At 58.2% G+C, this 26,514-nt stretch overlaps 2 long non-coding RNA genes across 5 annotated transcripts; both read right to left on the reverse strand.

Moving 5' to 3' along the window:
- Positions 1–246: 246 nt before the first annotated feature.
- On the reverse strand, positions 247–24,589 carry LOC309845863. The gene is made up of 3 exons (XR_014301559.1): positions 23,584–24,589; positions 7,432–8,648; positions 247–4,307 (listed from the first exon to the last, which is right to left on the reverse strand). It is a non-coding gene; the product is annotated as an uncharacterized lncRNA (long non-coding RNA).
- On the reverse strand, positions 14,117–17,284 carry LOC309846855. 4 transcript variants are annotated; one of them, XR_014302154.1, is made up of 4 exons: positions 16,758–17,284; positions 16,326–16,423; positions 15,727–15,794; positions 14,117–14,552 (listed from the first exon to the last, which is right to left on the reverse strand). It is a non-coding gene; the product is annotated as an uncharacterized lncRNA (long non-coding RNA). The 4 variants fall into 4 exon arrangements; XR_014302155.1 differs by lacking the exon at positions 16,758–17,284 and adding an exon at positions 16,578–16,749; XR_014302156.1 differs by lacking the exon at positions 16,758–17,284 and having other exon boundaries at positions 14,118–14,552; positions 16,326–16,749.
- Positions 24,590–26,514: the final 1,925 nt, after the last annotated feature.

The raw sequence follows: 26,514 nt of genomic DNA on the forward strand, positions 1-26,514 counted from the left end.
CTTGATCTGTCTGACTTATCTCACTTAGCATCATACCCTCTAGGACTCTCCGTGTCACAAAGGTCAAGATCTTATCCTTTTTTATGGCTGTGTGATATTGTGTGTGTGTGTATGTGCGTGTGCGTGCGCTTGTGTATGCGTGTGTACCACCTCTTGTTCGTCCATTCATCTACCCAGGGACGCTTGGGTTACTTCCGTGTCGTGGCTATTGTAAATAACGCTGCAATAAACATAGGGCTGCATATATGCTTTTGAAATAATGTTTTCATTTTCTTTGGGTAAATACCCAGCCGTGGACTTATGGGATCGTATGGCAGTTCTGTTTTTAGGTTTCTCAGGCCCCTCCGTACTGTTTCCCACATCGGCTGCACCAGTCTGCATTCCCACCAAGAGCGGATCAGGGTTCCCTTCTCTCCATATCCCTGTCCACACTAATTACTTGGGTTTTTTCGATACTAGCCATTCTGAGGGGTGTGAGTGAGGTCTCACTGTGGATTTGCACCTCCCTGATGATGAGTGATGTTGAACATCTTTTCATGCGTCTGTTGATTACCTGGATGTCGTCTTAGGGAAAATGTCTCTTCAGGTCCTCTGCCCATTTTTTAACCAGATTGCTTGGTTTTTTGGTGTTGACTTGTATAGGTTCTTTTGTTATATTTTGTTTGTTTTGGATAGTAACCCCTTATTGGTTATCTCATTTGCAAATTATCGTCTCCCATTCACTAAGTTGCTTTTTCATTTGGTTAATGTTCTTGGCTGCACAGAAGCTTTTTCTTCTCAGATTAAGGGAGCAGGTTCCTGAGCTCCCTCCTCTCTTGACAGTGACTCGATCCCTCCAGGGCAAACAGCTCGAACTTCATCGCTCACACAGCCCTCGGTCACATCCCCGTCCACTGCCGGCCGCCCCCTAAGAAAAGGACTGGATGAAGAAAGTGCTTCACTCCAGGGGAGAGAGGGATTCCCTCCACACAGCAAGTCAGGGACCCTTGCTCCGTGGGCCCGGGACAGGGGGTGACACAGACCAGACCCAGGGCGGAAGAGGAAGGGAATTGTGGGCGGGGGGGGATGCCTGATGTGCCAAGCCAGCTCCCACAGGCGCAGGGCAGTTTCCAGGAGTGAGTGGGTAACCAGAATGAATTCTAGGAGGGGACGGAACGAAGCTTCTCCCCAATCCGTGGTCGGAAGTATGCACCAGGATGAAGGTCACCTTGGCATATTTCTGAAAATGCACGCAGCAATTGCTTCTGTGACTGAGACGGTGCCGGCTTGTCCGCGTGCTGTCCTGCATTGACTGAGGCCCAGAGCCTGTGCAGGTGGGCCCGGCGTCATTCAGGCCCTGCCCAGACGGCCATTCGCACACACACCTTGCCCAAATTTCCCAATTCCCGCACATATTGAGACGCCCGCCCATGAAGCCTTGTCTCCGTGCTCTGCAGATGTGCGTCACCAGGAAGCCTTGAAACGCAGGTGGAAGCTTCCCCCGAGCTCTCTATGTGGGGAGAGCTTCCTAACAGACCTGGGTTGTGTTCACAGGACACATCATGTCACCAGCAAAGACGTCAGGGGGACAGGAGGAGGGGTCCCTGTCTCTGGAGAGCCAGCCGCCCCAGGCCCCATGCGGGGGCCATGCCTCCCACAAAGACATCCCGCCAGGATCCTTGAAGGAAGGGAAAATCGAGTGACCCAAGCTGCCCCCCCCACCACGTCTCCTCCAGGGCACAGCCCTGGGCCCACAACCACAGGTCCCCTCCAGGGCACGACAGCAGTTTGAGCAACCATGTTTCTCTGCCAGGGGTGATTCTGCCTCTGGCTGTGTGTGTTGTTGTGACACACACGTCACCTCAGCAGGAGGCTGGCCACCCCAGTCTGCACGGATCTGCCAGGTAGTTGAGCAAACACTGTCCCCTTCGGAGCGCAGTCCCATTTGGGACCCCATGAACCAGAAGCCCTGGGGGGTGTGCGGGGAACACCGTATGCCAGAGTCAACGAGAACAGTCTCGGAAACGGTGTGACTGTCCACGGCATGGTCACTACCCTCTCCAGTCCTCAGAAGCCAGTGCCACCCAGGGCGGTCAGCTCAGAGGTTCCCCCTTCCAGGACGGGGTCCTCCCTGCCGTGGCCGGAGTCTGGAGGTCAGCGAGCATTTCCTAAGGGATGAGCAGTCCACACTCGCCTCTCCGAAGGCCGATTCCCCCGTGTTCAGGCTGCCCAGTCCCAGCCTGGCCGCAATCACTAGTTGAGCACCTACTGTATGCAAGGCCGTGCGCGTGGACTCTGACCCCCGGAAGCCCAGCATCCAGCGGGAGCAGACAGGCCACTGAGCGCCTCCCGCCCCGACGGTCATCACCACCCCCTCTTCATGCAGCCCCTGCAGGAGCTCCCCAAAGCCAAGGACGTGGCCTGGGAGGGGTGGGGAGGAGTCTGGGAGACACACGAGAGTTAGATGAGCCACAGCCAAGAGGGCTCACGGGAGCGCGTGAACGGAGGGGTGCGCCCCCGTCAGACTGCGCACGTGTCCCGGGCAGCTCCCCAGACTGAACCCGATGGAACCGCAGCCCAGGGCAGGAGGGGTGGTGGCCACAGACCTGCTCCGTTTTCAGACGGGTTTGGGCACGGTGGGTGGGAAGAAGCCCGGAGCCGTCCTACAGGATTCAGCGAAGCTTTTACTTCATCGCAGCGTTTCTCGGCTTTCCGGGAGAGAGAGGTTTTGGCCTGTCACGGGTATTAAATGTATGTGGCCACAGACCCTCTGTATGGACCATAACGTCTGGGTTCCATGGGACGCGGGCTGGGGGGACGAATGTCCCAAGTGTCTCCAGCCCCAACACGGAAAGGGGTTCATTCGCAGAGGACGGCGCTTCTCAAGGAGGCATCCGTGCCCGAGCTCCTGGAGGGGCTTCGGGATCCTAACACTCTCCGGGGCGCTCTGACCCCTGCCCCAGTCTGAGAAGCATGGGAACTGGGGAGCCTGACCCCAATCCTGATGCCCTCCGACGTCGAGGCTGGGCTCCGGGAGGGGGGTCCCAAAGGCAACAGCAGGCGTGAAGGGGTTTCAGGGGCAGAACCTGGAGCCGGCAGCCGCAGGGTGAGGGGCCCCGCGGCCAGGCCCAGGGGTGACGGAGTGCCCCCTGACCCACGCAGGGCCCCCTGGTCACCACCAGACCTGGAAAAGGCCTGTCGCCACGCAGGGACAGAGACTCTTCCTCCCTTAGGGTGAGGACGGCAAACATCAACGTCAGAACAGGAACACGACTAGAAGCCCAGGCTCGTCCGCAGCTCGAGGCTCGTCCAGAGAATGCGCAGAGCAGAGAGGGGGAGCAGAGTCCCTTCCCCCGCCGCCCGCAGTCCCCTTCATACTCAGGACCCATATGTCCCCACCAGGACACAGCCCTCACCCCGAGTGCAGCACACGCTCTGGTGGAACTTTTCTTGTTAGAAATTGGGCCAAACTAAGCAGAAGTAACAGGGTGACCCCTTGGCAGCTGCTCAGGTCAGGCTCAGGGGACAATCGGAGGCTGAGGCCAGCTGCCGGCTGCCGCCCTCCGTGCCTCTCTCCCCCAGGGTAGGGCCGGCTGCTCCATCACCCCAGCTCAGCAGCGTGGGTGGGGAGCGGGGGGGCAGGAGGAGACCTTGGGGACATTCAAGACAAAGTCTCCTCTAGCACCTTCCCACGTCCTCAGTGCTGGAAGGATTCCACTGAGGCAGGGGTCTCTCCACCCTGAATCGTGGTGGCATCCCAGAGCACGATTTAATTTAGGGCGCACAGACCGGCAGCCTACGCGCCCGGGCCCTGCCGAGCAGAGAGGAGACGCGCTGGAATGTGAGCATCGCAGGTGGTTCCTGAGAACGCACAGGAGTGTGTTTCCACCACGTGTGATGCACACGCGTGTGTCCGTAGTAGCGTCTGCTCTGAATCGGAGTCCCCACCCCCACAGCGAGGTCACCTGCTCCCCGGACAGCCGCCCGCCGGGCTCGGTCTCGGAGCCAGCCGAGCCGGCGGGGCTGCCGCAGGACCCCGGGCCATCCTGGGGGTCAAGCGCCCGGACGTCTCTCTCTGTCGACAGCGAATCCCAGCCCAGGACGGGGGCTCCTGGGCCATCTCCGGATCGCGGCTCCACTGACGTCAACATCCAGCCCGGTCTGACCCGGGACATGTGTGAGGCTGTTCACCTGAATCCAGACCAGGACAGACCCTCCCTGAGTTGAGAAGGCCCTCATGGGGGACACTTTCTTCTTCTTCGGGGCTGTCCACGGCAACAGGAGCAGAGCTGGGATTCGGTTGAGCACATCTGCCGGTGTGAAAACCACTGGAAAAGCGGGTTGTTGGTTACCAGCCTGTCCCAAGTCCCCCCTTTCAGCTGCAGGGGGGAGCCCCCCAGTCCCAGAGCGCGTGCACTGTACACGCAGCGTCCGCCGGTGGACTGCGGGGAAGGAGGGGACAGTCCCGCACTGACGGCTGCATGGTCTGCCCCCCAGTGAGGAAGGCGCAGCAGGGAGCCCAGCGCGGGGCCCAACTAAACCCAGGCCGACGGGCTGAGCCAGCAAGCCCACCGCGGTGCCGGGAGAGAGAGAGAGAGATGTGGGGACCTGTCAGAGCCAGAACTGGGTGTGAATGTTCCGAGCAGATTCGCTCCTAAGATCCGAGAGCTAGATACAACGCACGCGTCCGTGGGCAGTGAATGGATACACAAACCGCCGTGCCGCCCTACACTGGAATGCCGTTCCCAGTACAAGGAGACAGTCACTGGCCAGCACAGAGGAGCGTGAAAGCACGATGCTCCGCTGAACTCCGCAGGACGCACCTGCGTGTCCTGAACTCACAGACCAGGAGAAGCTCGCTGCGGTGCAGATCCGCGGCTGGTGGTCGCAGACCGGACTGACTGCAGAAAGGCGCGGGGGGGCGGGGGGGCCGCGGGTGGGATGGGGATGTTCCCGTACAACCGCAGGGTGGCTGCCAGGCTCACACCCTTGTCGGAACTGCCCGCGGCATTTTCACGGGGTGTCTCGGGCACCTCGTCGCTCAGTCGCTTATGCTGACTCTTGGCTTTGGCCCAGGTCCTGATCTCAGGGTCATGGGATCGAGCCCCACCTCAGGCTCCCCGCTCAGCAGGGAGTTTGCTTGAGAGTCCCTCTCCCTCTGCCCATCCCTCTCCAAAAATAAAAATAAAAATAAATCTTAGAATAAAAAGGTGCATCTCGTTGTGGGTAAACTGTTACTCCATATAACCGACCCAGTAAGGAGAATAAAAGACCGATTTTTTAAGAAATATATTCTTTTTCTTTTCTTTTTCTTTTTCTTTTTTTTTTTCCTAATAATCTCTCTGCCCAATGTGGGGCCTGAACTCACCATCCCCAAGATCAAGAGTCACGTGCTTTTGCAGACGGAGCCATGTAGAAGCACCTAAAACGTAGTCTTAATTTACGGCCACTTTGGAGAAAGTTGGAAAAGAGGACAATAGCTTAAGGGTCAGATTAAATTTGAAAGGTCAACGGAACCTTTCCACCAGAACAATGATTCCGCAGTAATTTGAGGCTCAGCGATCCAAAAATTGGGGACACAGCACCACCTAGTGGCCCAATTATGTGTTTAAACGACCCTTAATACAGTGATACTTCTGGAAGTGATAGATTGACCTTTCCAGTCTGGTAAAGGTCTAATAAAAAGTGTTCGTAGTGAAAATTTCACCAAAGTAATATAAAAGCATCTTATACCTACTGGTAAAAAAAAAATCATTTCCTACCTTTGAGATCAACCAAAATAAAATTTCAAAGACACTCTCATTTTAATTAGAAACAAAACAAAACTGCTTGCTGCCACTATTATTTAATATTTTTCTGAAGTTTTAGACCATGCATAAGTTTTAAAGATTAACAAAATGGAAACAAGATGTAAAATGATTTAAAAGGAGGAAATATAATGATTGCAATTGGAAGGTAATGAAACAATGAACTTAAAACGTAAGAGAATTATCTTAAAATTCTTTTAATGCATTAAGTGATCAGATATCAGATTAAGGACTGAAAGTAATAGCTTTTATAACAGCAATAACAGACCATATGCTGAAATTATGGAAAATTTCCATTAATAGTAAAAGTAGCAGCAACAAAATTATATAAAATGCCCATAGATAATCCCAAAGGCAACGCCCCATGCCCATGGAAGAAAACTATCAATATTTACTGAATGGATATGGTGAGACATCTATCATTTCTTGACGGAGAAAGTTACAGACTATATATGTCCTTTCTCTTCAGTTTATCTTATATATTTTATGGGACTCCAGTCATACACCTACGTAGTACCCAGATGAACTTCAGTCATATGTACAAGCTCTCGAAGCAATACTGTAATGATTTTTGACTGAAATACCACAACTCACGTTAATCTAAACACTACGTCTCTATATGCCCATAAACACATTGCATCGCCTTCCCTTTTTTTCACTTTGTATACTAAATGCAACTTCTGCAGCTTGCCACCTTGGGCAAAAAATCACCATTTTGAGAGGCGTCCATGGGCTCGTGCGTGGTACTCCAGTGTAGGCGTGTCCCCGGCCCATTCAGGCCCCTACAGACGGACATGTGCTTCCATACGGACACTGCAGCCCTGAGCATGCCTCGTTTCTCCAGGCGCATGTGTGCACCGTCCGACAGGTGCACAGATGGGCGCGTCTGAGGGCGGACCCGCCGGGCCCCCCGACATGCATCTGCTCAGCCTCCCAGTGCACGCCAGCCTTGCAATGATCTGCTCGTTGAGGGCTAAATACGTGCCATGGACTGAACTGTGTTCCCCAAATCATGCAGAAGCCGTAGCCCCAGGGGGATGGTATTTGGAAGCAGGGCCTTTAGGAGGTGATCAGGATGACAGGAGGTCATGAGGGTGGGCCCCACAGTGGGGACAGTCCACTTACGGGAAGAGACACCCCGACAGCTGCCTTCCTCTCTCCTCCATGTGAGCACGCGGCAGAGGGCGGCGGTCTGCGGCTGGGAGAGCTCGCACCCACAACGCGATCTGCGGGCACCTCGATCTAGGACCTCCAGCCTCCAGGACTGAGAGACATAAACACATTCTACATTTATGGTGAGCACACGACCCACTGCCTGTCCCCGTGCCAGCAGTCAGACTTGGGACCATGCCACAAGAAGGTCCACTGGGGGTTTGTGTGTGGGCCCATCTATGCACGGGAGCACACGCATGTAGAGGGAGAATGAGTGAGCGCAGGTGTGTCAAGGGTTGGGGGGGTGGTCCTGACCTTGGGGTACAGTGTCCATCACACCAATGCCCCAACAGCCCCACTCTGGCCTTGGCCGTGTGCCCCTGACGTTCTGCGTCCAGATGCCATGACCAGCACCCATCAAATCAGGGCTGAGCGATCCCAGAAAACAAGGCAGACAACAGCTCTATATCCTGTGAGTAATGAAATCACTCACCTTTTGAAGAAATAAAAACCTAATTCCAAACGTTACAAGAAAGGCCGGAGAGGGGCAGGTTTTCTGACCTGTCCAGATTTCTAACAAATATCTTAATTATTTTTAAAGTTAAATGAGTGCCTTGTGGCCAACACAAGGAAGGAGCTCAGAAAGAAGTCATCCTGGTGGGGGACTATGACCGCGATGAGTCACTCGGCCTGGGATTTAAAAACCGTGGTTAATGCTAACGTTAATAACGTGGTTAATGCTTAGCCCGGCCTCCTTCCAGGAAGAAAACAGGATTTAGTGGAGCAAAAAAGAGAATTTACCAAAAAAAAAAAAAAATGCCTATGACTTTCAGGACTGCTGTGACCACAGAGCGCGGGACACACAGAGGCTTTTTCAAGCCGGCATCCGGCCCCCAACACCCTTCGCAATCTGGTCCCTGGTTTCCCCACAGGCCAGGCAACACTGGAAGCACAGAGCTGCTCTGGGTCAGCACGGCGGCCCGAGGAATGGTAGGACTGTGGCAAAATGATCTCCCCAGGGACCTGAACCCATGGGAGGAGGCCAGGGACAGAGGCCACCAGCAAGCCTAGCAGAGGAGTTAGTGGCCCACCTGCTCCTGCCCACGGTGGCCAAGTAGGAGGCACAACGCAGGGCGGTTGACAAGTGCCTGGCAGGTGGAGGCGAGCCCTGAGTCGGCATGTGCCCCACATCCATCCTGCCCCCTCAAGATCTGTGCAGCCACAGATCGCTCCTTGGATGACCAAGTGTGTTCATTGGAGACATGGACACCCCATCAGAACATTCTAGAACAAAGCTTTTGACAGTGTGATGGCCCCCGGTCTGAAGAGTCCTCTGGGCAACTGGGGGCCACAGCACTGATGCCAGCGGGACTGCTCCAGATAGCACCACGAAGTCTGGGAGCTGGGCACCCACGTGGGGGCTGGCGTCACCACCAGCTGGACCATGGGCCCCAGCTATGCAGCCCAACGGGGCTCTGGGCACGTCCGGGTGAGACTCACCCCATCCTTGGAGGCCCGGACAGGCCAGAAAGGGGTAAGCCCCTCTATGCCGGCTGCTGAGCGGGGACGCGGTCTTCTCCCGCCCCGGACTCAGGTTCGAGCTGCCGCTCACACCGGCTTCCGAGTCTCCAGCCCCTGGGCCGATCTCAGGACTTCCCAGCCTCCGTCACTGTGTGAGCCAATCCCCCGCAGGCATGTGTTAACGCTTCTCTGCAAAACCCACACCAAGACATGCGTGTTCATTAACAAAGAAAAGAATCAAAATCACATTTACAGCATGATCCCAATTTTCACAATTTTATGTGTGGAAACACACACGCGGGGGAACCAGTTCAGGGAGAAACAGAGCAAAATACCCTTGTGGTCACCCTGAGTTGACTTCTTTATCGTTTCTTCCAATTTCTTGTCTAATACGAGCATAATTTCCTTTTTTCAGAAAATAATGAACATCCTTTTTTCTTTCTAGAATTGTACTACCCTCTTTTAAAGGCATTTATTTGCAACCATCAGAAACATGGAAACTGCCTGTACGTCCACCCACTAGTAAACGGACAGAGAGATGGACCATCCATACGAGAGACCACACGGACATGAACCACTGGCCCGCGTCCCCCCGTGCGTCACGATGACGCTCTGACATCCTGAAGGGAGTCCCCTCCCATGACACCCACGTCGAGAACGGGGGCCAACGAGGGCAAGCAGACGCATCACTGTCTGGGGAAGGGTGAGGGGTTCCTTGGAGCAGACACAGGGAGACTTTGAGGGTGAAGGAAATGTCCTGGGACACGGAGATGGTCTTACAGGTGTGTAACTCTGTCAGATGCACCAAATGGGACCTGGTAAGTACCTGTAATTGACAGTATGGATCAGAAGCATTCATCGTGCTACTTTGTTTCAAAGCAAACACCTGCTGGCTGTAAAGGAGTAATTGGATAAGGGAAGGAATGCAAGAGTAAAACCAGGGCAGCCTGGAGGCTGCAGGGTAAGTCTGCCCCCGATTCCAGACTCTGCCCAAGCCGCTTCCTTCCCGGGGGCACCCTCTGGCCAGGAAAGCCTGTCCCCCAGGGGACCTTTCTCGCCGGCAGCTGGGAGTCTATGGACGGGACATCCTGAAGTGGGGTCAGCAGACTCTCAGATCGTCCCAGCGGGATGGCCCCAGCTGTCCACCATTGAGATAAGCTGCCCCCCACCACCTCGACAGGGGGTTCCCAGTGCAGGTTCTCTTCCTATTCTCAGCTCTTTGCCTCCGGGGCGCTGGTCACTGGGAGCCCAGAGCTGCTGCCACCAGGACTCCAAACACCTCAGGAGACCCCTGCTGTGATAAGGAGCAAGGTCAGCAACCAAGAGGGGGGAGGAGGTTGCCCGTGCTGCACAGGAATGCCGGGAATAGGAAGAAAGTTCGGGTTTGGCAGCGTCCTTTTTTTATACTCATGTGCATTCCCAAGCTGAGGCATCACAACCCAGCTTCCTCTTGACTTTGTGAGAGATTTTGCAGCCGGAGCCTTGCCTGGGAGCCCAACCTCCTGATCCCCTTGGACCCCAGCATCCGCCCAGCAAAGGATGGGGATTCCCGGTCCCAGTGGTCAGCAGCTGGCAAGGAGTCTGGACAGCCCCTCCTGCCGCTCAGCCGGTGGGCCAGGTCCACGCTGGCCCTTACGTCCCTGAATCTATTTATTTCTCCCCATTGCTGAGCTCGGGAAACCACCGTTCATCCCCTGGGTAACCATGGTGACATTTCCGCCAGTCCTCGCACGGCTCACATTGGCGCCACAGGGACAAATAAGGAGCGACAGATGCAGATCTGATTTGTCATCTGCCTGCTCTCAGTTCTTGATTGCTTTCCATCGCTCGAAGCCATGCTGTCCAACTTGGCAGCAGCAGCCGACATGGTGCTCAAATTTTATTTAATTAAAATTAAAACCTCAGCATGTTGGTCCCATTAACCATACATCAAGGGTTCCATAACTTGGCGTGGCTAATGACAATCGTGTTGGCCATCATCAATGTCCCTCTGCTGGTGGCCCTGGCCTCACGAGCCTACATCCTGCAGTGTTCCCCACTCCCACAATCATCACTCAACCTCAGCCCTCCAATCCTTAATGCCCAGAGTCCCTTCCCACCGCAGGACCTTTGCACATGCTCTGCCCTATCTAGCTACTTCCTCATCTCCCTTTAGAGCTCAGTTTTGGTGCCACTGCCTCTGAGGCTCCCCCGCCTTCCCTATAGGACAATCAGAGGGCTCCTCCTCCTTCTCCAAAGCACTTACTGCTGCTGTAACGACAGCAAATAATGAGTCAGACCACCCACTGCTCAGTGTCTCTTTATTCCATAAGAATGGGAACTCCCAGAGGACCCCCAGAATGAGGGCAGTGCCTGGCACGTAGTGGGAGATGAATAAATATCAGTTAGGTCCACGAACAAGTTTACAGCTTGATTCCTACACGACGAACTGTCTGAGGGATGTTAACATCTGGCAAAGAGGGTGCCGCTCCCCTAACGCAGAGTAACTAAAGTCGTGAACTGAATGTTTCGCAGACCCGGGGCCCACTTCATGGGACGTTTATTCCAAGGATGGGGAGGGGCGGGCAAAACCTGCCCGTGAGGTATGGATGCAGCCCAGCTGCCAAGGCCCCTGCGGAGAATCCCAGAGGCCGTGGTCAGAGAAGGCCGGTAACAGCCAGTGCACGGGAGTCATACGTCCTCATGCCTCGGGGGGTGCCCACTGCCTTGCGCTCAGCGGAAAAGGACAGGATGGTCAGCTTCTGCTTCAGTGCGAACCCTGCCTCACACCCACACAGCAGGTACCTGTGGGACATCTTTTAAACACCAAGTAAAACTGAAACTGTAAGGCTTCTAGAAGAGAGCCCAGAATATCTTCCCCACTCGGGTGTAGACAGAGGCTCCTTAGGACACAGACAGCAAAACCGCACAAGATAACCGCCTCCCTCAAAATCCAAATCTCCTGATCTTCAAGAGACATCAGTAAGGGATGCCCAGCGAGCTGCATATGGGGAGAAAACGTCGGGAAAACACGGTCATTCTCAGTGTCTTCACGGCGGTGTTCTCTAACGCCGCCCCGGAGGCTGACTGTGCAAATGCCTGCAGGGACATCACTGCCACGGGGAAGTGGAACAGGTGCCTGGGAGGCTCTGGTCACACTCTCATCAGCTGATCGACGCACAACCTCGTTTTATGTTTCTGTTTCAAGACACCTGATCTCATGGCTGCTGGGACTCATGAGCTCGGGCTCGGGGCCAACGGCACCATCACTCACGCCCGCGGGGGGCTGCGCCGGCTCGCGTGTTTCTCTGTGCGACAGATCACAGCCTTCTGGGGCTCCGGGACGTGACACAGGACTTGAAGCGTCGTCCTTGAACTTCAAACAAAGAGTCGCCCACAAAAAGCACAAAATTGCAAAACACGTGGCACCGAACCGACCGGAAAGGGGTCCTTGTTTACGGCACAAACTGCGGCGGGAGACGGACTGTCCGCGCTCAGCAGCGGCCCGAGCGTGCCCTTGCCGTCACCAGCACACGAAGTGCCCTCACCCTCGCCCGGCCCCCGCGGCAGGCGGCGGAAGGGTATGGCCGGAAGCCTCTCCTGGGAGAGACGCCCCAACACTGGGGACTCGGGGGCAGGCTCGGGTCTCTGCTTCAAGGGCACGTCCTTGCCTCACTCTGGGCCCTTCCTGGGCTCTTGAAACAGCATCTTGCCCTCCCACACCTCTTCCCTTGGCTGTCCTGCCGTGTCACTCTCTAACCCACTCCCCGGTTTTGTGAGAAGGCCAGGCGCGGTGCGGCCATCTGCCCTGGGGCTCGGGGTCCATCCCGGGCTCAGAGGACGGCCTAGCACGGGGCGACCCGGCCCCTCTCTGGCACCGGGAGGACCATCCAAGGGCAGCTGTCCCACTTGGAGAGTTTTCTCTTAACGCTTAACGTCTCTGCATTCCGTCTCTCACACCGAGTCAGCCTCGGACAGAACTGGGCCGTAAACGTGTCCGTGGAAATGTGTTGAGACGACCTCCCTCCTCTCTGCCTCTGCGACAAGTCACTAACACTCCCAGGGCCACTTCAGGGGGTCACACAGACCCCAGGCCAGATTTCTCACCTGGAACCCGAAGCATCCACGTTACAGACCCCTCGACACCTGTCCCGCACTGACGTTCTGGAGAAATTGCAGATGGGGAAACTGAGGCCGGGGGAGGCATTTGCCCCCATCCTCCTGCTGCACTGTCAGGATTCATGCTCAGATCACGGTGGGGCAGGAGAAGGCCGCGGGACGGGGCTGCCCACCGCCGGGGCAGGGGGGGGGCCTCCTGGGCAGCGCACAGCCCCCCAGGGAAATGCCGGTGTGCACAGCCCCAGGGCCAAGAATCAGCTTTAAGGATTTGAAGACGTCCTATGTACGTGGAGGGAGAGACCCCTTTTGTGGACTGAAAGTTTCAATATCACAAAGACGTTAATTCTCACGATCTGTGAATGCGGTGTGAGTCCACCCCCCCCCCGTTTCCCTGCATGTGTGCGGGGTTCACAAGCCGGTTCTACAATCCGGAGAAGCAGAGCGGCCGCGACCTCAGGGCAGTGGAAGAACCTGTTCTAAGGGAGGCCAGGATGTGTGCAAAGCCCAGGGGACATTAGCACAACCCAGAGAGCTCAGACGGACGCCCGTCTTTGTCGGCGGGGAGGGGGGCCATCCAGGGGCGTCCGGACCCAGTCCCAGCCGGGGTCTCTGCGTCACATGCTGCCAGCGGCCGGGAGATTACCCAGAAAGGGCCAAGCCGCAGAGCTCCTAGAAGTCACGCAGGCGGCCTCCAAGACCTCGGGTCGACAGGGACTTCTTAAACATACACAGCAGCAACCCCCCAAGAAAATACTGAGAAATTAAGAACTTCCGGGCATCAGGAGGGACCACAGAGAAAGCAAAAACGAGCAGCAGGAAGGGATGGTGTTTGCAGATAGTGTTGAGACGGTGGCCACTGACCGGGGAGCCTCCTGCAGGGTGACAGGAGCCAGGGGCCAACAGGGGGCACGGGAGGGGGTACCCAGAGGCTGTCCGTGTGCAGCTTCCCGTGCTGGAGATGTTTGCACGGGGGGCTGATTTACAAGGAGCAATGCATTTTCTGAACTTTTCTGAAGGTGTCTCACATTGTGCAATAGAAAAATGGGAAAATACGGAGCCACCCAGGGCCTGGGGAACTGCATGTGGTCAAACACCCCGTGGTCAGAAATCCACTTTCGGCCTCCCCAGAACTCAACTAGGAGCAGCGTATGGTGGACCAGAAGCCTCACTGATGAACAGAAACCATCGATAACACCTCGTTTGTCTGTGTATTATACATGGCGCTCTTACAGCGAGGGAGCTGGTGGAAAGAGAATAGTATGAGGAGACTCAGAGGAGAAAACACATTTACAGGACGTCCTGCACGTTTCCGTGTACGAACGGACCCACGCAGTTTAAACCCACGTGGTTCAAGCGTCACCAGTACGATACTTAACTTTTAAAAATCCCTCAACCGGGGCGCCTGGGTGGCTCAGAGGGTTAAGCCTCTGCCTTCGGCTCTGGTCATGATCTCAGGGTCCTGGGATCGAGCCCCGCATTGGGCTCTCTGCTTGGCGGGGAGCCTGCTTCCCCCTCTCTCTGCCTGCCTCTCTGCCTACTTGTGATTTCTGTCAAATAAATAAATAAAATCTTTTTTAAAAAATCCCTCAACCAGGGATGGAGCGGTTTATTGTTTTAAGTAGAAGCTGATGACATGAAAGCTGTATTTTTTAAAAGAAGAAAAGGTTCTTGGTCGTTGGTAAAGCTTCGGGGAGTTCTGGAAAGAGAAGGGGCCACCCCACTCTGTGCAGTCCCCCTGGGCTTCCTGCACGGGCCAGAGTTCCCTCCTCTCCCCCACTGAGGTGCCCCGCTGGTCTTCGCAAGGTCTTTCCGGAACCACAGGGCGGCTGACGATGTCTGACAAGCCGGCTCATGACCGCTGCACCTGGTCCTCGCAAGCCTGCCGCGTGACGGACGCCCACGTGTCTCAGCGAGTGGCAGTGACCGGGGGACACTCACCCGAGCAGGGTGCTCTCTGCCCTTGCGCCTGACTCTTGAAGTCAGGTGACGCATGGTCTGTGGAAGGGGGAGGTCGCAGGGAACAAGACGTTCCTCCCCGGGAAAATGGTGTTTTCAAGGACACTGTGAGCCCCAAGGAGGCGCGTGGGCTGGATGTGGCCGGGGCAGCAAGCGGACAGGGCGCCTCGCGTCTCCGCACCCACACCAGGCTCCCAGGGGCTGTTTGGAGCAGCCCTATGTCCTCGCAGGCAGCTCCGAAGCCAGGCTAAAGGTCGCAGAACAAAGCTCTCGAATGATTAACAGGGACAAGCGCCTTGCTCCGGCCCCGTGTCCAAAAGGACGCTGCAGCTTTGCCCCTCCGGGGTCTCAAGGACGTGGATAGTTCTAACCTCTCCAACACCCACAGAAGCTCGCTCAAGGGTCAGAGTCACCATGTACTTGGCTCTGAATTCAAATTGTGTTTTTAGGCATCAGGCAAGGGATGACAAAGAAATACTTTACCATGTCTTTATCTTTTAAGGGAAATAACCTCCCGTGAGAGGCACCGTGGCCGAGACAAGAGCACACAGAGTGGGGAGGGGGCCGTGGGCGTCGCCCTGCTAAGGGGCCTTTGAAGATGCAGAGCCCGTGGAGCATCACCTGAGCTACAGGCACAGGTACGCCCCCGGGAAATATGAAGGAGGAACAGGAGCCAACGTGTTTCAAAAGGCACACGGCGGCGGGTGCTGGGGAGGATCCCACGTGCCGCGCAGGGAAGACCAACAGCCCTGCTGGGGAGCACGGCTCGGCAGTTCCCAGGAGAAGTGAAACATGAACTCACCTTCCACCCTGGAGTTTCACCCCTGGGAACGGGCCCCAGAGATACCAGAAGATCCGACCGCAGGCAGGTTTGCACGTGACCATGCACAGCAGCGCGCTCGGCCAGAAGGCAGAACGGACGCACCTGCCCGCCGGGTGATGAAGAGATAAATCAGGGTTATCTTTCGCGGGGGTGGGGGGGGTATTGCACCACGTTTGAAAGGGACCGACCGCTACCACGCAGATAAACCTAAAAAATGTTACGTTCCGTGATAGAGGTCAGGAGCGGAGGGCAGCGGGGGGCGTGACTGCGCGGGCGTGAGATGCCCAGAGAGGACGACCGGCGCGCACCGAGAGCACGGCCGCCTGCGGGAGCCGGCCGTCGGGACACAGGGAGGCTCGTGGTGAGGGTTGCCTAACTGCACCGACGTACCGGCATGCACCAAGTGTCGTGCTCGACGTGGGTGAGCTGTGCGGTGTGTACGTTATGCCTCGAGAAAGCTGAATTCGGGGGAGAGAGAGACAGTAAAGGGATGAATGAAGAATGGATTGTTCCACAAATAACGCGGAGCTGTCGGCCACGTGGTCTGGGGAAGATCGGTCTAAGCTCTGACTTGAGATGCACTCACCGAAACAAACCTCGTTTTCTATGAGCCGAAGCATGAGACGGTTGGAGGCGGTGATAACCGGTTTCCACGTGGGGCAAGGCTGGGCAAGGACCAGAGCAGGGAAGGGCCGTGCAGGGAAAGCAAGGCTGACCTCTGGCGGGTGCTAACAGGCAGGCAAAGAACACCCAAGCCACTTAGAAGACCAAGGGCAGGCCAAAAATAGAATCCTGCCACAAATGTGGCAGAGGGTTCGTTTCTCTAATGTTTAAGTGTGAGAATCAATAAGGAAATTGTTAACGGGCCCAGTGTCTCCTGCACAAACCCAGCGGGCGGCCCGTGCTCCTGAGCTCCAAGGAGACTGGCTGGGGTGCCCGCCCTCTTCCAGATACCCTGGCCCTGGGGATTAGGGCTGTGTCCCACCAACCTGCAGGGACCCACGCGGGAAGCCGCAGCACCTCTCAGAGGGCGCGGTTCGCCGTGGCGATGGGCCTCCCTGTGCCAGCCGAGTCTGCAGCGTTCTGTCTGAAGACCGGGACAAGAGGGGACAGAGAGACTGTGAACCTGTGTGCAGAGAAGCGGGACCAGTTCACGGCCACCAGGAAGACCAGGGCCTGAGAACCAACCAGAGCTGGCAGGACAAGGCTCCACCCCCTCTCAGACGGGCAGGGAAGAGCACCTCTTCATATTCCCAGATCTGCCCGTCCCGGGCCCCGGACTGGCCATCGGTCTCTGTCCCCCGCTACACGGGCCACGTCCGGGTCTCAGGGACACTGCGGGTACAGACGGACGTCCGGCCCAACACCCACCCCGGCCCCCAACTGAGGACAGAAGCACATCTGCCTGGGGCACAGGCCACTCCCCTGGGGACCGTGTCACTCTGCAGGGCGTCCTCTGGGCGTGGGCCGCGGTCACAGAACCATGACCCCCAAACCGCTGTGTCCTCTACCGTCCTGGGTCGTCCCTCGTACCGTCCACCCAGCGGCACCTCTGCAAGGACACGGGGTTTAAAACACACACCGGACACAAGCCGTGCGCCACATCACGTGCCTCACACCCGTGCACACCCGCTGCACACGTGCACGCACTCGGAGCTCAGCTGCACAACCTCACACACAGTACGTCCCTGACTTCCCAGAGTGCTCGCCGCCCCCACAAGGTGCTGAGGCCGAAGAAGGACTCGCCGTGCTCAGAACGGGTGGGAGGTCGGGAGGGACCGAGGCCGGAAGGTGTCTGATCCCCGCAGCCCCCTCCCCTCCCGGGCAGTCAGGGGACGAACGGGCTGGGGTCCATTCTCCCTCCTGTGCTCTACAGCAGAAGGACAAATGCCATGAGGGCTAACAGGACCACAGGCTGGAGGGGGCCACCCCAGACGGGCGCGGGGAGACCCCTAACGTCCAAGAGCCTTGGTGCGCTGAGAGAACCGTCCGCTGATTTGGGTACCTTATGTGACCACCGTTTCCATGCACACGCCGATCGACAGCTTCCGTGGCGCTGTGGGCTCTCCAGCCCAGGCGGGCGCCGGACCCCTGCGGGCTCGCTGAAACACACTTGCTGGGTTTCTGAGTCCGCGCGTCTGGGGCGAACAGGGGAGTTGGCATTCCCAGTGCTCGCAGGCGGCGCTGAGGCTGTGGGTCCTGAGACGGGACTTGGAGAACCACCGCCCTAAACACTCAACCACTCTCCGGCTGGTGCAGCAAAGATGTTCTAAGAAACAGCACGTGTCCCCACGACTTGAAACAGACTGCAAACCCAAACGCTTCCGAACAATTAAAATCGTGGACGACGGTGTCTGTTGGCCTTGAGCATTTTAAATAAGCAGCAGGGGAAGCCCTTCCACAGGCCCTGTGACAACTACAAACATCAGCACACTCTGTCAGTGTTCACCCGAGCGGTGTCCACGCATCTCTGGGGCTTTTGCCCGACCTTCTATGCCAGATCTGATCACTGTTTGCATCATTTCTAGCCTCCTTCCTCGCGTACCGCACCCCCTACCCGGCACCCCGAGGCACAGGTTTACCCTCCGAAGCCCTGTAACTCAGGATGACATCAGTGTCCGCTTGTCCCGATCATCAAAGAAGCTGGGCACATGCACGTGTGACTTGGCCAGTCGAGCCGTCAGATCCTACCTTAACTACATGGTTACCATCACACACAGCCACACACGCGCGCGCACACAGGTTTTACAGACACTGGAGAAGCAATGGACAGGCACGTGAAGAGAGGATATCAAACATAAGTCGGGGTGTCCCCCGTGCGGCTGCATGACGATTTATATGTTATACACACTTTGGGAGCTGCCTGGGTCCTCCCCGGAACGAAGCAGCTGTCTTGGTCTGGGTCCCTCTGCAAGCAGGAGTTTTTCGGAAAGACGATTCCGGGAAGCACAAGTGAGGAGGAAAAAGGAGTCACGTCTGTGGGCAAGTCACCATGTAGGTAAGGGGGCCCAGGCCCCGGACGACGCCCCGAATTGTCCTCCACGCGAGAGAGGCGGGCTTGCCCCATGTTTGCAGAGGCCTCTGCCCTTCCAGGGCGCACCTGCCTGCGGGGACGTCCCCGTGACGCTGGCCGGGAGCCCCAGCCGCCCACCCCGTGCAGCAGCAGAGCTCAGGCGGGTCGTGGGAAGTTGGGGTCGAGCACCAACAGCAGAAGCACGCGGATTATATAAAAAATGAAGCAACCCGTCGGTGATCCTTGAAAACATGCCATCTGTTTTAAGAGTGTGAATAATTGACCCAGTGTTGTCCCCCACAGTGTCACAGTGAAGGCATTCCGGAACTCTCCGCTCGCACTCACCTCCCTAGGAGGAGGGGCCGTAGGACGTGGGCAGCGTGTCTCCAACAGGAGCTCCCCAAGCTGTCCGGGCAGGGGGTTCCCAGAGCAAAGGAGCAGCAGCCCCGCCCGCCCCCCACATTGCCAGAGATGGAAAGGAAGCCCCCCACCCAGGAAGAAGGACAACTCTATCTTCAAAAAAAGAAAGAAAGAAAGAAGCAGCCTCTCGCTTCCCATCTCGGGTTTGGGGGGCCTGAAGCCTGGTCTCAGAGACTTAGGACAGACTTCCAGGGGAACATGGCGGGACCATCTGCACTCCCAGGACGCCCCTACAATGGGCACAAAGGTCAGACAGAGACATACCTGCACACGACCAACAAAGGATTTTTATCCCAATATGTAAAGAACTGTGACGAGTCAGTAAGAGAAGGCGTCCCAACGACACATGAGCGAGGCACCTCGGTCTTCACGGAGTATGTTATGCCCGGGCTATGTCCACACAGTGACATGCCAGACGGCGGTCAGGACGAACAGAGGCCCGACTCTTTCCCGCCCAGCCTGGGTGACGGGCGCACCACGATGCTGAGGGACAGGAGCCGGGACCGGGGACTCCGCAGAGCTCTGCCGTCATGCTCTCCCACAAGGGCCGCATTCTCAGACGGGAAGCCAGAGGAATGGGGTGACAGTCTGCTGGTTCTCCTGCCAGGCCTCAGGCTTTTATTCTATTTTTTTTTTAAAGGTTTTATTTATTTGGCAGACAGATCACAAGTAGGCAGAGAGGCAGACAGAGAAGGAGGGGGAAGCAGGCTCCCTGCTGAGCAGAGAGCCCGATGCGGGGCTCGATCCCGGGACCCTGGGATCATGACCTGAGCTGATGGCAGAGGCTTTAACCCACTGAGCCCCTCGGGCGCCCCTCTTGGGCTTTTAAAACTTCATACATCTCTCACCTTGGTAAAAATAAACTAATTAAAAAAAAAAAAAAAACCTCCAAAAGGCACTCAGCAGGTCAGCGTCAAGGGCACCATCTCTCTGCGTCTCCTCTGTTCGGAGGCGTTGGCTCGGGGGTGAGGAGGGCCCATAGAAGCCCTGCTTTCCGGAGCTCTGTGTCTAAGAAGGAGAAGGTCCTCATGCAGAGGAGTAAGAGAGCAGCAGAAGCCACACGTCCAGCCTTGCCGGGCAGTCTGTCGTGGGCAAGGCGTCCGGCCTCCTGGGGTCCTGCCGCTACTTGCTAAGGCCCCGGGTGTCTCGGCTCCCTGTTGGCTGAATTTAACAAGAAAGGCCCCTCTTGTTCCAAACGGCCCCACGCACCCCCGTCGCAACAATATGTCATTAACCGTGGAATTTAGAGTTCTAGGGGGAAGCGCACTGTCTGTGGGGGCGCCCCCAGCGGGTTTTGACTCGATTTTGTCTCAAGCACAACCCACTGCAGCTCCAGGGACCGGGTAAAAATGTGCGTCATAAATTACTCTAGGGCACAGAGACAAGCACGTGCTTTTGGGAGGGCAGGGATCCCCCACTTGGCCCCAGCACCGGGAGCACTAGAACAAAGAGGAAGTGGCCCGGAGCCCAGGATCTTTCCAAACCTGGCCACAAGCAGTGTCTGCTCCCAAGTGGAGGGCCCGGCCTTTCTTTGGCTCTGAGGACAGGAAGCAAGAGGCACATCTGGCTTCTAGCTCAACAGCGTCCCCAAGCTGGGACCTCCTTCCCCACTTGGGACCTGACTACCGACTCTGACCTCAAACCGTCGGTCCCGGCGGTCATCCTCCGGCCAGAACGGAGCCCTGCACTCAAGGCCTCAGCTGCCCCATGGAGAAGGCAGGCGGATGGTCCCTGCGGAGGCTCCATGGGCTTTCTGGAAGCCAGCACAGCCTGCAGCCATGAGGCAGGTCAGAGCTCGGAAGTGCCGGATCGCGGGCCGCAGGGCTCCCACCGTGGGGACGTGGCGCCGAGGAGCTAGCCTGCTCCCCAGATTCTCCCCACTGCCTTGGATCTCAGACCTCAGAAGCCTGCATCTGCCTGTGGTTCTCAGAGGTCCAGCATGTGGGTACTGGGGGCCCAAGGACCCTGAGGGCCCACTGGAGACAGAGAGCCTGTCGGAACGCAGCCCTAGAGGTGCTGGCGGAGTGTGCCGTGACAAACGGGCGGCTTCCATCTCCGGTGCTGTTTTTGGTGCTGTCCGTTTTGTCATACACCATAACCCACGCAAAATCACGCAAGCACGTCAAAGTTACGGTGTGAACGTCTGTCCATGTGGGTCCTGGGAGACCCCTACACACGTTCACAACTGCACACACACACGTGCACACACTTGCACACACGGAGGGCTTCCCTCCCATCCTGCACCAGGACACCGTGACTCAGGCAAACAGCTTCATTCCTCAGGAGAACCTGGAGGACCGTCGGCCGGTCAGTGGGAAGCATCCCCAGACAGTTGGAATGCTAGGACCCTTCAGCTTGCCGCTCCCCGGGCCCCTGCCTGTCACCCCCTCCTAACCGAAGCCGCCCCACGCAGGAGGTCGGCTTCTCAGGGGACTCGGGCCTCGCTCCCCTCGGGGTCCCTAGGGCACGGGCTCCGTCCCGGGGCCGGGCGCTCGCTCCCCTCAGGCGCAGGGGCTCGTGGTGGCGACCTCCGAGGGTCCGGCCCCCACACGCATGCGGGTCAGCGGTGACCGGGCTCGCGTCTCAACAAGCATCTTCTCTTCTAACTGATCAATAAAACCACTAGATAAACATTACTAATCCCCCAATGGCAGGAAGTCAAAGCAGGGAGGCTGAGTTCCAGGAGCTGCTGCGGCCTCACAAGGAGGGGGTAGGGAGGCGGGAGCTGGCAGGATGCGAGTCCATCAGCTCCCGAAGGACTTGAGGAATCCCGGAGGAAAGCAGGTCAAGGGCCTGGCTCCGCCCTCTCTGCCCCAGGCTCCTCCCCAGTCCTCTGGGTGGGTTTTGACTGCACTAAGCTGCCCCTGCAGGGCCTGCTACGGGTCCGGGGAACCCCAGCCTGCGGCCCGGAGGTACCGCCAGACGTGGGGCGGGTGCTGGGCGGCGATCTTCCCCGCCCCCGCCCTCCAGGCACCATGTCACACACGCTCCCGGAAGTGGGACCAGCCTTGAGCCTGTGGTGCCCGTGACATCTTGTCAGCCAGCTGAGGGCTCATCCCTGGCTGATCTGTCACCATGGTAACTAGAAGGCTCCGGAAAAGCCAGCCTCTGGGATCTCCCGATAGAAAGGCAGCATCTCCCAGAAGCAGAGGTGCCTCATGCTGACCACACAGGTTTGCAGGGCACGGGGAGGCCACCTGCCAGCCATGGCACAGGGGCGAGTTCCCTGGCCGGGCCATTCCAGGATGCCGGGGACGCAGGGCCCCTGGCATCGTGAGCGCAGAGAGTGTCTGGCGGTGGCCGGCTGTCTAAGGATTCAGCATCGCCGCTGCCGGCCACTGTTCATAGAGCATCGTGAGACCAACAGGAAGGTGACCCCTCACTCCCATCCACAGGGTCCGGAGGGACAGGGCCCCTGGGGGGTGGTGACAGAGCGGCTCTCGTGGGACCCCAGCTCTGCTCAGCCGTCCTCCCCGGTCTGTCCACACCCACAGCCCATGGTGGTGAGGATGACATGAACGTCCCAAGCCCACGGAGGTCTTGTGTGCCAAGCAGAAGTCCCTGGGTGGGAATTCCAGTTTAAGTGGCCACCTTTGTCACCAGCACCACAACAAGCCATCCTGGGCCACCTCAGTTCTTCTCCTGGCCACGGAGAGAGGTGGCACGCTCGCGCCAGGAACCCAGACTCAGCCGGGGGCTTCTCAGGCAGCCCCGATGTTATCCCCGTGACCGCTCAGAGATGTGGGGGCTGTCCTGTCCATCTCAAAGGTGGCAAAACTCAGTCTTGGGGCATTAGATCACAGAACCCAGATTCAAAGCCCTCGTGATTAGGGAAGTCAGGTTATACACAGATGGCTCTTTTGAAGTCCAATCTCAGACACACAATGAGTAACTCTAGTGTAAGTGTATCCCAGACACGGCATGAGACATACTTCTAAATGCCGTATCTGGTGACTCTGTCACATGTAAACAAGGAGCCACCCACGGGCCAGGATGTCCGTGCGGTTGCTGGCGGGCCTGAGCCACGGACGCCCCGAGTGCTGGCTGCCCCTGGCTGTGCGCCCCACCGCGGAGGACGGGCCGGAGCTCCAGGGTAGAAGTTGTGAGCGGGCCCCGGGAACACCCTCCTCCCTGGTCACCAGGCACCGGTGCCCCGGTTCACGGTGGCTGTGGACACCCCGAGCTGTGTCCAGACACCCAGCACTCCGTGTGTCTTTCAAACCTCGAGAGCAGAAGCTGGACACACGGTGCAAGAAGGGTTCCTGGCCAGAAACCAAGAGCAGGGGCCCTGGGAATGGCGCTCTCATGCGTGGATTCCGGGTCCCATTCTGTTCCTAGCGTGAGAAAATCCCTGCTTGGCAGGAAACACGGACTGGGATGATCCCACGTCACCCCGATTCCCAAGGACCCCTGACCGGGGACGAGCAGACAAAAATCAGACACTCCGGGGACGACCCACGGTGCGCAGAGAGGAGCCGTGCTAGCGCGCAGGTCCCAGGGCTGGGGCCACCGTTTCCCTGGCTGAACGTCATCCCCTGAGCAGCCCAGTCCTCCGCCTGCTTCTGGAGGCCACGACAGAAGGTTGCTCGGGGGCTGGGGGAGAAATGAGACGGCGATGCACCCGGTCGTGCGTACTGATATGCGGAGATGGAATAACCACCCCAGTAGCATCTGTGGGAGCGCCTGCAGCCCGGAGGAGGGCTGGGCTGGGGGTTTGGGGCATGGGGGTGTAGGAGCCCCCTCTCTTGAGCTCCCTTGCTTAGAGCGGGCAGTTGGTCGTGACAGCAGAGGGGCACCCGCACATCCCCACCCACCGTCAGAAGCTGAGGCTGAACTTCCGGCCGGGCTGTGGTCCAGGGCTCCAAGGTCGTCCGGGTGTGTTCCAGGCAAGGGTGGGAAGGATTGGTGAGCACAGCAGGGGGAGGGCAGGGGCCGGTCGGCCCCGGGATACACAGCCCCTGCTGCAGCTTCCTCCAGGGCACACTCGTGCCGGCATAGACGGGGTCAGGACAGTGTCGCAGGGTGAGGGGTCCCGGAGCGGGTGGCAGGCCTTGGCGTCTGCAAGCTGGAGGGCTTCCTGAGATCCACCCGATGACCTGGCCAGAAGGGACGTGGGTGAAAGCTGGTGGAGAGGCGTGCTGTCCCTGATGTCGCACGACCGGGCACGGCCCGAGGGTGGGCACACACGGGGTGCGGCTTTTACTCTCTGGATAACCAGCGGGGATGGGAGTGCAGAGTACCCTGTGGGAGCTGGGCCCGTGGAGAGAGGCAGGCGGCAGGCGGCAGGCTGAGGGGACTGGGTGGCCTGCTCCTTGGGTCATGCTGTTGGGGCCTCTTTGCCACCAAGCGGGCTGCCTGAGCCCCGTGAGTTCTCGCTGCAGACGGGCCCTGATTCGGCTCCAGCTCCCGTGAGGACAGAGAATGTCGGTTCTTAGTGGCTTCGTGGGCTGAGGGCATGTGTGCGGCTGCCTAGGCCCCCACTTCTGCTCCTGCAGAGCCATCTCTGGCCCTTGCTGAGCCTCCCCGGGTCTGCTGTGCCCCTGGCATGTCCCCAGCAGTCCGCACGGACCTGTCCCCCGCACTGGCCCATCGTGGTCCCGCTGTCCCTCTACTCTCATCTGGGCCTCTTACCTTTCCGCTTGCCACGTTGGCTGGCTCATCTGGTTTAAACTCGGCTTCCATGCCCTACGCCAAGGATCTCATCACGGGACTCCCCCCGCGGCACCAACCTCCCCTCCATCTGGTCCTTGTGCTCTGTGCGGTCCCCCCCACACTGAGCAGCACTGACCTGTGTCACAACAGGATGTTGCAGACCTGACTGGGAGGTGGTGCGCCCAGCCCCGTGGAGGGCCTCACACGGAGAGAAGCCAACAGCCCACTGTGTGCGGGAGCCACTCCTCCTACCTTCAGATGAGACCACAACCCAGACCCCCAGCCAGCTGCCCCCACGTTGCTGACCCCCAGAAACCACGAGAGACCATGCACGTTTACTGTGTGTGTCTAAGTCTTGGAGCACTGCGTTGGGCAGGAGGAAGGAGCTGAGGCGTTCTGCCACCTGATGGTGAGAAAGGACGGTCCAGATCGGCATCTACATCCCTGCCCACGCACGCTTCAGAGGACTGTACGAAGCCATGCGTATCATGGAAGCCGGTGCCAGCTGTCATCTTAAAGAAATCCTAAAACCTGCCCAGCTAAACGAGGTGGGGCGTGAGTGCCATTGTCCGTGGATGATCTCCACGCAGGGTCTGTGGACCCGAGACCTATCCCTGCTGGCTCCCCAAATCAGGGGATGGTGGGGACGGAGACCGGGAGAGGTCACATCCATCTCTTGACCCTGATGCCCCCCTCCTGATCCAAGTGCTGAGGCTGGAAGCAGCCCGGAGCCCTGCCCACATGAGCAGGACAGCACGCCGTCTTCATGGTCTGCGATCCGTCTGGGCCATGTTCCTACTCTCTCGCTGTTTAAAATTGGAACATCTGCCAGGGCATGGTGGCAGACAGACGTCAAGGTGAGTTCTGAGATTCACGGGAACGCGGCAGAGGTGACACCACGTGTGTGATTATGTCCCATAAGCGTGTGACAGTGTCTCGGGCAGACCCGGCCCCGCAGCTGGCTTGAGGAAGCACGTTGGCCGCGGGAGAACGCCTCCGTCTGACGGCGCCGGAACCCAGCCGCCCGCAGGCCTGAGTGAGGGGGCAGGCGGGGGTGGCTCGGATGTGACCGCAGCCCCAGCCCCCACGTCTGGGGGCACCCAGCCGAGCCACGCCCAGACTGCCGCCCACGGACACAGTGAGAGAGGGGGCGTGCCCCGTTTCAAGCCAACTGGTCAGCCGCCGTGTTGTAATGTGTCCGTGTCGCTGACGTCAGCATCTTCCCGTGTCTGGGCTTGTGCAGGCCCTTGGCCCCAGGGGTAGGGCCATGGCGCATTCTTGTCTCTGCTGGGCACATGGAGATGCCCTCCCTGTCCCGGAGGCTCACAGAGAGCCACGCATGCTCCATGGGTACCCTTGCAGCCCGCATGGGTCTGCAGGGACGATCCAAGGCAAGCTCAGCGACGGGCCCGCGCCTGCGCCGTGGAGGTACTCCCGTGGCCAAAGTGCTCCCCGAAAGGGACACTGTGGTGGCAGGTGGAGTCTCGACCGTGAAGATGCCCAGAATGAAAGAGGCTCCACTGCCTCCCTTCTGACCTCGGTCTGCACTTTCTGATTAATTTTTCATTCGGGCGCACCAGGAACTCAACCGAAAGGCCTCATAGGCAAAGCATCCCCTGCTGGGAACTGAACTTTGCCCTCAAGCAGCAGGGACTGCACTGAGCCAGCAAGACCCCAGCGGCCATCCGCCTGCGCTGCCCTGCCCGGCGGCCATCCACCTGAGCTGCCCTGCCCCACGCCGGGCACCCACCGACCCCTCCCCACATCTTCCTGCCTTCCTGGCAGTGGGATGGGGTCTTGGAGATGTGAGCCCGGGTCGTCCTCGCTGCAATAAATCACTTTCTAATCCCAGCTCCACCTGTCTCTGCCTTCCGATGCTGTCACCGTCGAGGGGCCAAACCTGGTCCTTCTGGGGCCCCTGGAGCCGGGTGGTCTCCCCCTGAGTCCTGACTTCCGGGCGCTGCGTTGGAAGGAAGAGAGGAGGCCGTGCTCACGGGGAGACCCAGCTCAGCGGCAGGGACAGACCCCGGGCCCCACCTCCCAGGGAAGAAGAGGGGAAATTTTCCAGGGTAAAAGCACACGAAGGGCTTGGT

Source organism: Mustela nivalis (assembly GCF_964662115.1).
Source record: "Mustela nivalis genome assembly, chromosome: 13".
In the NCBI taxonomy this organism is placed as follows: Eukaryota; Metazoa; Chordata; class Mammalia; order Carnivora; family Mustelidae; genus Mustela; species Mustela nivalis.